The sequence below is a fragment of the Phoxinus phoxinus genome (assembly GCF_949152265.1).
Source record: "Phoxinus phoxinus genome assembly, chromosome: 8".
In the NCBI taxonomy this organism is placed as follows: Eukaryota; Metazoa; Chordata; class Actinopteri; order Cypriniformes; family Leuciscidae; genus Phoxinus; species Phoxinus phoxinus.
The window spans coordinates 3,762,565-3,775,232 of record NC_136883.1 but is presented as its reverse complement, the minus strand read 5'-3'; the positions used below and the strand labels follow the sequence as shown (position 1 = coordinate 3,775,232).

Below are 12,668 nucleotides of genomic sequence, written 5' to 3'. Positions count from 1 at the left end.
CTCTCTCTGAGATCCTCTCACTTCTCTCTCTCTCTGAGATCCTCACTTCTCTCTCTCTCTCTCTGAGATCCTCACTTCTCTCTCTCTCTGAGATTCTCTCACTTCTCTCTCTCTCTCTGAGATCCTCACTTCTCTCTCTCTCTCTGAGATCCTCACTTCTCTCTCTCTCTCTGAGATCATCACTTCTCTCTCTCTCTCTCTCTCTCTCTCTGACATCCTCTCACTTCTCTCTCTCTCTGAGATCCTCACTTCTCTCTCTCTCTCTCTGAGATCCTCTCACTTCTCTCTCTCTCTCTGAGATCCTCTCACTTCTCTCTCTCTCTCTGAGATCCTCACTTCTCTCTCTCACTCTGAGATCCTCACTTCTCTCTCTCTCTCTGAGATCCTCTCACTTCTCTGTTCTCTCTCTCTCTGAGATCCTCTCACTTCTCTCTCTCTCTCTCTGAGATCCTCACTTATCTCTCTCTCTCTCTGAGATCCTCACTTCTCTCTCTCTCTCTCTCTGAGATCCTCTCACTTCTCTCTCTCTCTCTGAGATCCTCACTTCTCTCTCTCACTCTGAGATCCTCACTTCTCTCTCTCACTCTGAGATCCTCACTTCTCTCTCTCACTCTGAGATCCTCACTTCTCTCTCTCACTCTGAGATCCTCACTTCTCTCTCTCTCTCTGAGATCCTCTCACTTCTCTCTCTCTCTCTCTGAGATCCTCACTTCTCTCTCTCTCTCTCTGAGATCCTCTCACTTCTCTCTCTCTCTCTGAGATCCTCTCACTTCTCTCTCTCTCTCTGAGATCCTCACTTCTCTCTCTCACTCTGAGATCCTCACTTCTCTCTCTCTCTCTGAGATCCTCTCACTTCTCTGTTCTCTCTCTCTCTGAGATCCTCTCACTTCTCTCTCTCTCTGACATCCTCTCACTTCTCTGTTCTCTCTCTCTCTGAGATCCTCTCACTTCTCTCTCTCTCTGACATCCTCTCACTTCTCTGTTCTCTCTCTCTCTGAGATCCTCTCTCTTCTCTCTCTCTCTGAGATCCTCTCACTTCTCTCTCTCTCTGAGATCCTCTCACTTATCTCTCTCTCTCTCTCTCTGAGATCCTCTCACTTCTCTCTCTCTGTGAGCAGTGGAGAGGGGACAGTAGTTGCCGCTGGCAGGACTCTTACCGTGGCTCTCCTAAATCTCGTCCCCTGTCGCTGGCAGGCTCCGTCGCGGTGGCGTCGCGTGACATTCTTTCCCACAGGCGGGCACATAGTTGCAGCCTGTCCTCATGCGCGAGGGCCTGGGACCAGCCAACAGGCGCGGGTCACTTCAAAGCCGCGCAAACTCACAGCTGCAGCCTGTCGGCCTCGCTGCCCCGCTCCAGTTTGTAATCAATATTAAAGGATTGACCCCGGAGACATCTCTGCCGCTGTTCACACTCCACGGCTGAAAGACACGACATCAGCTATTGTGTGGCCAAGAGAGAAGAGAGGTCTCAGCAGATCACCATCATGACGCACCTTCACATCTTCCCTGCTTTGACACTTTGTTGAGTGTTCTGATATCATACCATACATCTCAAATTACACCATTCATAAAACATTTCTGCATTGTTCAGTACCTCTGTAATGACTTTGGTTGCTTTCACACTAGCACTTTTGGTGCGCACCCGGGTTCGAATGACGTCAGAGTTTGGTTTGTTTGGATGATGTGAACGCTGTCTTCTGAACTCGGGTGCGCAACCGCAAACCGTACTCGAGTCTGCTGAAAAAGGGTGGTCTGGGGTACGGTTCATGTGAACTCCAGTACGGTTCGCTGCTGATATGAACGCAATCGTACCAAATCGCGGAAGTGAACCGCTATTGCAACCCGATAACACTAAATGCATCTCTACAGCACGCAGTGTTTATCGTGCAATTCATATGTAAAAATTATTTTTTACGTGCATTGGATATGCATGGGTAGGTTAGGGCAGGTTTAGTAGTGGTGTGGGGTACATGTGTATTATACGTTTGGGTAGAAATAGTGGTGTGGGGTGTGTGTGTATTACTCGCAATGAAGTGCGTATCAAATGCACGCGAAAACTGCGTATCATATGCACGTAAAAATTTATTTTCACGTATAAATTGCACGATAAACAATGCGTGCTATAGAGATGCATTTACGTGAGAACAGTAAATGTGGTCGTGCGTGTGTGTGTGTGTCACTTACCTTGACGAAAAGCGGGATTGACGCACTGCAAGCAGAGAGATGATTTATGATTGCCTCTGCAAAAATTGTCTTCGGCGGACAGCCCGCTGTCTTTGCAACGGTTTTAGTACTTTTGCGGCAGACAGGCACAAGTGTGTTTCTGTATCTTTTCTTTGAAAACAAAACCAAAGGTTTAAAAAAAAGAACAAATGTGAAGCAAGCAATTCTATCCATTTTGATGCCTTTTCATTCATAGTGACTCCGGTTACCAAGCAACACGATTACAGGGCAAATTAGCATAATAGCGCAATTCCATAAAAGCATCGATGGGAGTGGAATATTTACTGACGACATGCAAATTAAAAAACACACACACACACACACACACAGCCGGATCATTTCCATAATGACCAACACAATCTACCAAGAGTAGTGCAAATTAGCATCTGGTTTAAGACATGCTTTTTTTCCGGCGGTAAATAATGGTGCAAATACCATTAAATTGACTAGCGCAAACCTTATAAATCACCTTGTATGATTAATTCAAAAACTCTCCTTCCATATATTGCATCTGAAAGTAAAACTAAAAAATGCATGCAATAAGGTCAAAGGCTTTGCTAAAAAAAAAAACATCAAGAAAATGTTTAGAAATTGATCTTTTAATTGAAAAAAAGCTAGAAACTAGAAGACCATCAAGGAGCCAGTGAGCCTGAAAACAGAAGCATCTTTACAGTTTTTAGAGAACTGTCAGGACTCACCTTGTGAAACCAGAACATCTGGTCACTAGTTTTTGGCCACGCTGAACTTTCTAGCAGAAAAAAGCAGCTGGCATCGGTGATTAGCTTGTTAGCCTTTCTGTGATGAAAGGGGAATATAAAGATCCAATTTGCAGACTATATTAGGCCTGAAGAAACGTGATCCGCTCATATTCAACACATTACGCTTGGTCACAGACAACGCTTTTTCAAAGTAGTCGTTGAAATAAAGATCATAAAATATTGATGGCGCACCATTGGGGAATTTTCTCTACAGTCCAGTAAAAGAATAAACAACATTTTCCTCAAGGCATTTCTATTTAGGCCTGGATAACCTGACTGCGATGCAAACCACCTGGATTAGCATTGGTGTTGTTGCTGTAGGCGGCACTGTAAATTTGTCAATACTCTGATACTTGGCATGTCAGTCACAACAAGACTGAGTCATTCATAACAACCATGTTTTGATTACAGAAGTCTGCTTTCTGAATAACAATCATTAGCAATGCTGTACTGTAAAACCCATCAACAAATTAGCCAGCTGGCAAATTTAATATCTAGGATGCTATAGGTTATTAAGCTACAGGCTCTAGTTTATTTCCTTTTCACGTTAGAGTAAAAGGTATGGGATTGATGTAACATCCTTTAGAGTGCTAACTGACAGCTGCCCAGCTATTCTCTTTTCCAGGTGTGCTACAGTTGTAACTCTCCGCAGAACGCTTGATAACCGTTCATTAAAGTTTCCGTTATCCGCAGGGAATGTGAGCAGCTTGGTGATTTCCCTCCAATGCATTTGTTCACACACAAACAACACGTTACTGGTTTTACACCTCACTATTGTGTGGAGTTGACTAATGAAGCTGGCGACATTGACCGTTTTTAACAACAGTTATACATAGAATAAAAGTATGCAAACATTATATAAATGCAAGAACAAAGATAAGGCATGTTGCTTGTTAAAGTAAACCTCCACAGATTACATATGATATAAATAAAGTATTTGTATTTTAAAGCAATATCACTGCATCAAATATATTTAAACTATAAATATGTTTACCATGGCAGCCGCAATTTCCACTAAAATACCATAGTTAGTACTACAGTAAATCTGTGGATGCTAAAAGCAAATTATGCCAAATTTTGACATTATTTGATTGCTACCATGATCTGAGCATATCTAGCACAGGGTAAAAAAAAAACACAGTGATAAAGGTTATGTTAAAATTATTTGGACCAATTGTGGCTCAATAAAAGTAATTGAAATTTCTACAAAATTGTACAGGAAAACCCGTACTTTGTCAAAAGTCATATTAGTGTATGATGCACAGCTCACACAGAAGTCACTAAACCTGGATAGCATGAATACTAGAGCTGCACAATTCTGAAGAAATTGAGAATCAATTTTTTTTGGTTTAAAATAGAGATCACGATTCTTCCGTGATTCTGAATAGACAACGAAACAAAAAAAACATGTAATGGGGTTCTGACAATGTTAATGGCTGCAGTCGATTACAAAATATCGGTTTAATGGTGAACGATGAATAAATGAATTATTGAATGCGTAGGTCACTTGTCGCCACCTACTGTACTGGTGTAACGATGTAATTGATACAATCTTTGTAAAGATATTTTCAAAATGTGATTTACTCAGTTTTGATTGCTACCGTAGACATCAGTTTATATGTGAACTATAAACTTGTTATTTTTATAGAACTATACACTTTTCAATTGATACTATGTGTTTGTGAAGCTGTTTCATAATTGCTTACATGACAACTGCTCTCTGGATCAGCGGCAGCACCAACATAGATGTGAATGTTCGCTGTGATCATACTTGTCTAGAGTTAGCCAAATCATTGTAATTGAGGAAGGGTGTTTGAATTGAGATTGCGATCTTTTAATGATTAATCATGCAGCTCTAATTAATGTAATTTCCAGGTGATACTTGAGTTTGACTAATCATGGAACAAAATTAAGCAAAGATGCTTCTACTCCTCCCAAAAAAATGATTATGTGTAACCTTTTTTTACTAAAAAAAAAAAAAAAAATCTGGCTCAAGTGATTATGTGTAACCACATATTTTCCATATTTGCACAGATTATACTTTTAAAGTAGCTTTTAACTTTTAAACTATGGCAAAAACTATACTTTACCATGGAATGTATAATCTTATGCAATGAAAAATCACCTGTGCGCTTATTTCATAAATCCCCTTCATTGTTTCCCATTTGGCCTGGATATGACATTATCTTTAAAGTGTTTGAATTGGCACAAATTGTTTTAAAGAAGACAAGAGCGATGAAACGACTGATAACTCTGTTAGTGACCATGGCAGTTGAACTTCATACTCAGCTGTGTTGACTATGCAAACTGTTCTTTGTTCAGTGCTTAAAATGAAGATGCTATCAGCGAACAGTTATGATGATTTACCATCTGTTGAGTCGGACAGTCTGAACTCCAGATGTGCGCTTCATTGCGACACACTAATCAAAACAATAGACGCTAAAATCTACTATATAGACTGGCAAAGAAAACAAACCTTGTTTCCAGAGAGCCAAATAACAAAGAACTAATCAGAAGAACGATGATAAAATGCCAAAGCATGCCAGCAGAAAGAAGTAAAAATTAAGATGATAAACTTGCACTCAATTGACTTATGATTGATGATCAGACTTTCAGGTGTTACTAAAGTCACATTAGAAACACACTGATATTAAAATTCTGGCTGATAACAGATACATGCCTACAGCATTAAAATTCTGTAAGTGAAATAAAATATATAAAATCTAAAACCTCAAAAAATCAATTCTAAAATTTAATAGGCTATTCATTTTGAGTTTTGCTAAAGATTAAATTTAAAACTGTAACTGATTTTTTTTTAAGTTTTTATTTTTTTTATTTTTAAGATGAACAGTGAGTGTTAGGTATCGTAATCTAAATATACAAATACTACACATGAGCACGTACAATTAACCCTTGTGCATTGTTCAAATTCCCATCCTTTCGTTATGTTCGTGGCTGAAAACAGCCACTACTTTAAACTGCTGTAAAAATTGATCAGATAAATATTTTTTTGCCATTTTTTTTTGCATAAATCTATTAATCAACATCAGTCCTGTTCAAAACTACTAAATGTTTAAAAAAAAATCAAGATTTTAACTCTTTAATTGCCAAATTCATAAATTATGTCACTGATTTGGGAGGGGAAAAAACACAAAATTACTTATTTTCAATATAAAATGTGATTGTGGACTGGATTTTTTTTTACCTTTTATCACAGTCTTGGACATGTCAAAGATTAGAAACAACATTGGTTTTGATGCATTGTTAGTTTTTGTGCAGCATCAGATTTTAACTTTTTCTCCCTCATTTACTGTTCGTGGCTGTTTTTGCCCCATTGACTTCCATTATAACCACATTTTTTGATTGCAAAGCCATGACACCATAAAATCATGCATTTTTGATTGTTGGTGGTTTTCCCTGTTGGGAAGAGGTAAAATTTGTAATTTTTACTGTTGATAACCAGGTGGCACCATTAACCCTTTATATAGGCCTGTGCAAAAAAAAGCTTAGTTTCTGGCTTTTACATGGAGTCATATGGAGTATAATAGCATAATAAAGTGTGTGTGTGTGTGTGTGTGTGTGTGTGTGTGTGTGTGTGTGTGTGTGTGTGTGTGTGTGTGTGTGTGTGTGTGTGTGTGTGTGTGTGTGAGAGAGAGAGAGAGAGAACTCACCTTGATGCGTCTGAGAAAATCAAAATATGCACCTCAGCTCTCAGAACTACATGGAGTAAACAAAAACAAAGTAAGTGTATTTATGCATCTGCCTTTTGATAATGAGAAATGCAGACTAAACAAAAACTAAGCAAGTGGATTTGAACACTTGCATGCAAGCCTGCTGGTCATTTGATGGTGAGAAGAGCAGGCAACATGAGAAAGGGCTTGACTTGTAGTGAAGTTCTAGAGATGATCATGCAGCCTGACCCTCCAGCGAGCTGTAGGATGTATTGTCTTCTCCCTCTGACTCCACAGACTCAGGAGAGTCAGATCCTGATTTGGATGTGGCACCCTCACCATCCTCTCTAGCTTCCACTGAAGGCGAGGAGGATTCGGAGGATCCTGGGTCTGGGTGGATTGGGAGAAACGGCGAAGTGTGGTTTTCCACCAACGCGGAGACAACTCCCTTTCTTCAGCCTGCCAGAGGCATGACTTCATCTCCGACGCGCTATGCCATCGCAAGGGTCCATAACATCGATTCTGTGTTCAATCTGTTTTTTACGGGCGCCGCACAATGAGAAACTGGACCGGGGTGGTCTCCGTGCATACATGGGGCTACTGATTTTGGCCGGCGTCTACAGGTCCAGAGGGGAGTCCACACGTTGCCTGTGGGATGATCGCAGTGGTCGTGCGATTTTTAGAGCCACCATGTCCCTCTCAAGATTCAAGAAATCAGCAGAGCTCTGCGTTTTGGAGGTTGGTCATGCTGACAATGAGGTCAATCATCTCGTCGGCCCTGGAGTCACGCCTCTGGCAGGCTGAAGAAAGGGAGTTGTCTCCGCGTTGGTGGAAAACCACACTTCGCCGTTTCTCCCAATCCACCCAGACCCAGGATCCTCCGAATCCTCCTCGCCTTCAGTGGAAGCTAGAGAGGATGATGAGGGTGCCACATCCAAATCAGGATCTGCCTCTCCTGAGTCTGTGGTGTCAGAGGGAGAAGACAATACATCCTGCAGCTCGCTGGACGGGTCCGGCTGCATGATCATCTCTAGAACTTCACTACAAGTCAAGCCCTTTCTCATGTTGCTTGCTGCTCTTCTCACCATCAAATGACCAGCAGGCTTGCATGCAAGTGTTCAAATCCACTTGCTTAGTTTTTGTTTAGTCTGCATTTCTCATTATCAAAAGGCAGATGCATAAATACACTTACTTTGTTTTTGTTTACTCCATGTAGTTCTGAGAGCTGAGGTGCATATTTTGATTTTCTCAGACGCATCAAGGTGAGTTCTCTCTCTCTCTCTCTCTCACACACACACACACACACCCACACACACACACACACACACACACACACACACACACACACACACACACACACACTTTATTATGCTATTATACTCCATATAACTCCATGTAAAAGCCAGAAACTAAGCTTTTTTTTGCACAGGCCTATATAAAGGGTTAATGGTGCCACCTGGTTATCAACAGTAAAAATTTAAATTTTTACCTCTTCCCAACAGGGAAAACCACCAACAATCAAAAATGCATGATTATATGGTGTCATGGCTTTGCAATCAAAAAATGTGGTTATAATGGAAGTCAATGGGGCAAAAACAGCCACGAACAGTAAATGAGGGAGAAAAAGTTAAAATCTGATGCTGCACAAAAACTAACAATGCATCAAAACCGATGTTGTTTCTAATCTTTGACATGTCCAAGACTGTGATAAAAGGTAAAAAAAATCCAGTCCACAATCACATTTTATATTGAAAATAAGTAATTTTGTGTTTTTTCCCCTCCCAAATCAGTGTCATAATTTATGAATTTGGCAATTAAAGAGTTAAAATCTTGATTTTTTTAAAAACATTTAATAGTTTTGAACAGGACTGATGTTGATTAATAGATTTATGCAAAAAAAATGGCAAAAAAATATTTATCCGATCAATTTTTACAGCAGTTTAAAGTAGTGGCTGTTTTCAGCCACGAACATAACGAAAGGGTAGTGAATTTGCCCAGAGTGTACTGTTAAGTTTTTGAAAATTTTCAAAGCATTTTCCTAAAATATGTGTAAAAATAAGCTTTGTCACCAAAAATCATTCCATTTGCTGAAACACGGAAAAAGTTATGGCCAAAATAAGACTCAAAAATACCCCATAGTGGCTGAAAACAGCCCCAACAGCACATAAGGGTTAAATAAGCATTCATTATCAACAGATATTAATGAAATAAAAAACTCAAATATCAGCCCGCAGCCAATACGGCACTGAATATCCAACCCGATCTCACGGCAATTCGGATCTTATGAGGTGGCTAATTCGTACCAATTCATACGTACCTCACTCGTACGAATTTGTAAGATTTTTGCCAAATCGTACATATTTTACACGTTGCCAAATTCGTACGAATGACTCACCCCTAAACCTACCCATCATGTGGGTTTAGACAAATCATATGAATTCGTATGAGTGATGTCGTACGAATTAGCCACCTTTTAATCACTCGTACAAATTCGTACGAATTGGTGGTGAGATAGAGTTGGAATATCACCCAAGTCAGCATCTTTGATATTTACTTTATTTTACTTTTTTATCACTGTCAAAATGTGCAAAAGCGCTATATGTGTATGAACAGGACAAATTCAGTCACATCTTTCAGTCAACAGTTGTCAGTCTTCAACTTTGCATGTAATAAGAAGGAAATTGATAAAGCTGAGACTAAATATTATATGCACAGTCCTATACAAACTGGAAGCTGTGCACTATTCCAATAGAATTCAAGTACTTCAGTACATCAAGATTTGTATAGAAGTATGAGAGTGAGTGACAAATGCCACACACACACACACACAGTCATCTGTGCCACTTTTCTATTGTTGATTTATTTATTTTTGGTGTCTGTATGACTGATTGCAGTCTTGACTTGTGACAGCAAGTGCTAGACATAATTAATCAGCCGCAACAAATAAGGAAAAGTGAGAGAGCCTCTCTTTGAACGCATGCAAAGAAGACTTAAGGAAGGATGCCACGGGTAGTTCAGTGGTCCCTGCAGCACAAGCCTCGGACTATTAACAAGCTCCTTCACCTTGACCCTCACACACACACACACACACACACACACACACACACACACACACACACACACACACACACACACACACAGAGCTAGAATGATATCAGCATTCTATAACGCAGCGTGTAATTCAATCAAGACTTTGTGTAAGCTATTCTTTGAAGCAAGGGTGGTATAAATACTCTCTCTCACACACACACACACACACACACACACACACACACACACACACACACACACACACACATTACGCTGGTATCACTGTACTGAGTTACACAGCCGCCAAAGCTCTGAGTCATTCTGTAATTTTAAATAAATACTTATGACAGCTTTTAATAGATGCATTACAGAGTCGTTCTGTATACAGTGTAATTTACTTCATCTCAGCAAAAATGTACGGTAGCAGATTGTGATTTGTTGAGTAAACCCGATCGCAAGGGCAGACCGGGGCTAGTTGTCACTTTTTACTCAGGATAGGGTTGTTGTTGTTGTTTTTATGTCAATTTTTGTATTGGCTCACAAAATCAGTTTATGTTGTGTAATATTTCCATCATAATGAAATACTTAAAAAGCTACATAATTATTAAGCACATAACATATTCATGAAAAACATAAACGTTCACCAACATATTAAACCATTGTGACAGCTGTCCCAGTAAAAATGTGACAACTTGCCCCAACCTGGCACTTATGAACAATGTCCTAGTCCTGAAATGAATTCACAGTTAATTCCATTCAAGTTAAAATCTCAAAGTTACTGAAATAAAGTCCTTTTGACTGCGTGTGACAACTTGCCCCGGTCTCTCAGAATATGACTTTTAGAACAGCACTTTAAGATAAACACCAATAACGCTTAGTTAGCCTACATTTTGAACCGCTAGCTAGAGAGTTTATAATTTGAAGCTCAACACAAAATCCACTTCACGTGCACGAGCAATAGTAGGGTGATGGCACTCATGTGACTAATGCAGTTGTTCACCAAAGCATTCAAACAAGTGATAAAAGCGTCGTTTTATGAGCTGAAGCCTGACAGAACATGATAAATATTTCCACTATAAAAAAAATAACTGGAACAGGAAGAGTTATGATAACTACAACATCACACTATGTTTTATTTCCCAAGTAATCCGAACCTGCCAAAAATATCATGGGCTGGATCCATGAGACGCGCCAAAACCACACAATGCAAATTGCTCGAGACTATAAAAGTAAATCTTCCGCTTAAACAATGAAGTAGTACATTGATTGGCAAATAATATTAAGCAATATCACACGAACTCGCTATGATTGAGCCGTAGGAAAGGCCACAGGCTGATGAGTACAATATATTCAGCACGATTGCGTGTGTAGCCTACTATGTGATATGTATGTTATACAATAGTTCAATGAACAAGTTTAAATTGTGCAACTTACATTTCATACACAATATTGACCGTCTGCTTTTGCGCCGTCGATGACAACCGAATGAGCCGTTGCGTTTCTCTCAACACAGAATCAGTGGATTCAATGACTTACTCATTGAGACTTGTCGCCACCTACTGGCGACTCGAAAAATATCACTCAAAAAATACATTTCAACTGCTTTGCATTGGATCAAAAAATTAAAGGGGTCATGACATGTTTTTTTTTATTGTATTATTATGTTCCCTTAGGTGCAAATATAGTATTACTATAGTTTTTTTTACAAAAAACTTTTAAAATGTAGTGATTCATGACCTTTTCCCACCCTGTTTCTCATCCTCTGATTCAAACAGTCTGTTTTGGGGGTGTTTCCCCTTTAAGAGTTCAGTGTTAACGCCCACTGTTATGATTGGCTAACGTCAGTGCCTATGCATCAATTATTAACGCCCCCAGCCAGAACCTGTGCGGATTCAGCGTATTTAAAAAGTAGTTTAAAGTTTTAAACACATTACTTACAGTTTGCGTCGTCGATGTTGAGCCCAGAATAGTCGGCAAGGACTTATCTTTAAGCAACAGTTTTCTGGCAAAGCCAGCATCATTTTGGGATTTGTTCTCAAAACAGTCATCCTTCAAATGTATAGAACAAACGCTTAAACTAACACTGCCGTGACTGAGACGTCCGCAAAAAATAAAGTGCATCCATTTTCCCCTGACGACTGGATCTTTCGCAGCGTATTCAAAGATGTTGTTTGTCCACAGCCAGGAACAGCACATCTGCGTGGCATCGTAATTTCCCTGTACACAGACCCACTCGCTGTCCGGCGACTGAACACTTGTGAGGCGCGCGGCGCGCGGGCGCGACAATGATACGAAATGAGCGTAGTTGCCTTGCGCTTAAAGCGTAGTTGTCTTGTTACCTGGAGGCGGTCATATGCAAACACTGGTACGTCACTTCGTACCTTGACGTCACTTCTTACCATCAATCCAGAACGAGCTGTATTTAGAGCTTGATTAAATAAATGATTTGTTTATAATGGGGAGGAGGTCTTAAGCTATGAAACTTGCAGGATGTTTTAATGGTACAAAGACCTCTTATATACTAAAAGATCAAGGCAAATTTGGTTTCTCATGTCATGACCCCTTTAAAAGGTAGGCCTAATTGTAACTTTTTATCTCAAAAATCAGCTTTTTTTCCTCGCAGGTGCCAGCTTGTGTCTCGCAATTCTTACTTTTTCCCTCCTCATATTTGCTAATTTATATCACGCAATTCTGAGAAAAGTAGCCAGAATTGTGAGAAGCAAGGGGGAAGTCTTTTTCCCCTCAGAATTTGACTTTTTAACTTGCAATTGCGAATTTATATCTAGTAAGTTCTGAGAATAAGTCAGAATTGTGAGGAAAAAAGTCAGAATTGCAAGATAAAAAGTCGCAATTATATTTTGATTTTGTTTTACTCAATGGCGGAAACAAGCTTCCATTGGAATCCCATTTCCGCCACATTGAAAAAAAAAGCATGCTTCTGAAAATCATTATAACATGTAAATGTTAATTCTTATGAGATGCAAAG

General features: G+C 39.7%; 1 long non-coding RNA gene across 1 annotated transcript in view; it reads right to left on the bottom strand.

The window, feature by feature from the left end:
* LOC307002494 overlaps positions 1-11,202 on the bottom strand; it is a 46,590-nt gene extending 35,388 nt beyond the window's left edge. Inside the window, exon 1 of the long non-coding RNA XR_013798485.1 lies at positions 11,117-11,202. This is a non-coding gene — a long non-coding RNA (uncharacterized lncRNA). The remainder of the gene's footprint in view (positions 1-11,116) is intronic.
* Positions 11,203-12,668: the final 1,466 nt, after the last annotated feature.